Below are 1,611 nucleotides of genomic sequence, written 5' to 3'. Positions count from 1 at the left end.
TGCTTTCACTTTTTCCACTTTATCTATGTAATTATGAGAGACTGCTATACACTTATTTGAATCCGACAAAAACCGAAAACCAAGAGCTTTAACTTTTCCTTTAGGCCATTTAAAATTACTTTCAGGACAGAGTTTAAGAGCACTGTTTACCTTCACGCCGATCCATGGAGCTTCTGTTTTACCACAGTTGAGTCGGAGACCAGATACCTCTCCAAAAAGATTTAAAAGTCTTAAAGATTCTTCAAGGGATTCTATAGAACCGTCCAAGATTAGCGTGGTGTCATCTGCATATTGGCTCAACCTAATATTTTTTGCCTTCACAGTTATTTCCCTAATTTTTTCATTTTTTTGATGGAACGGACGGAAATTCGAACTGTTAGACATCTTCTTAACAGAAATGGTTACTTCTTCCTGCAGGCACGCAAAAAGGGGCTCATGAGTCAGGTAGACAAAGAAAAGAGGGTTGCATTTGCCCAAACGATGCAAGAAAACTATCCTCCAAATGTATGAACACACTCCATCGCCTTTTACTTGGATGGTGTCTCGTTCGTCTAAAAGACAAACCCATTGGGCCAAGCTTGTGCTCCTAAAGGAAGCGTATGAGGGAGAAAATCAGGAGGGTGCTTGGCTAAAGGAAAGAAAGTCGGAACGGGAGGAAAGGTTGCCAAATTTATAGTTGCAATAAGTTTGGGAAAAGGAGTAGTAATTTGTGAAAGATACGAGACAATGAACGGCAATTTCCTTGCTTCTTTCATTAATAAAAATTTTAACACCATGTTTTCGTATTCTGACAAAGGCTCGAGTTGAATGTGGCTTCAGGACGGTGATCCATCTCAAAACAGTAAAGCAGCCCGGGACGCTATGGTCCGTTGTTAGTCAGAACTTTTAAAAATAGCGCCACAAAGTCCAGACTTGAATCCGATAGAGAACATTTTTCACATTGTTTCCAGGAAGTTGGAGAAAGATGCGCTTCAGGAAGAGATCACCCATGAATTGTATGAAGAGTTCTGCGATAGAGTACAAGAAACAAGAAATAGCATTTCGTGGGAGTGAATCGATAAAACTACTGTATACGCTCTATAAATGGTCGCGTCACTGAAATTATACGAAGCAATGCCAAAAGACTCAAGTATTAAAGTAGCGCTTGTAGCTTTTTGAGGCAATTAATGGTTTTACATGACATCAAAACGTTTAAGACACGATTTACGATGTGTTTGACACGCTTTTCAACAGTTTAGCCCGATTAACAAGCAATCAAAATAGTGTCTATCTAGTCAGTCACTTTACTGATCTGACGTTAAAATCGTGAAAAATCGACAAAATTTGTTGGTACCAGCCCATAAATCGTGCCAATCAACATTTTTGTGAATGTAAATCATGCTCTACTTTTCAGAGTGGAAAAATCAGGAGATAGACTGCAAATTCAAAAGAATGACTAAGGTTTGTATGGCTAGCACAGAGACATAGAACACTATTCTTAAATGGATTGTTACACGATGGTAGAGGGTTCGAATCCTCCTTCCACCAATATTGATGTGTTTATTTCTTTTTTATTGGTTCTATTCCGTTTTTTTTTAATAGGCTTCCTGTTTGAAATGCAGTCAACTTTCA

This window comes from Montipora foliosa, chromosome 2 (genome assembly GCF_036669935.1).
Source record: "Montipora foliosa isolate CH-2021 chromosome 2, ASM3666993v2, whole genome shotgun sequence".
NCBI classification, from domain to species: Eukaryota; Metazoa; Cnidaria; class Anthozoa; order Scleractinia; family Acroporidae; genus Montipora; species Montipora foliosa.
Note: the sequence above shows the minus strand (reverse complement) of the source record.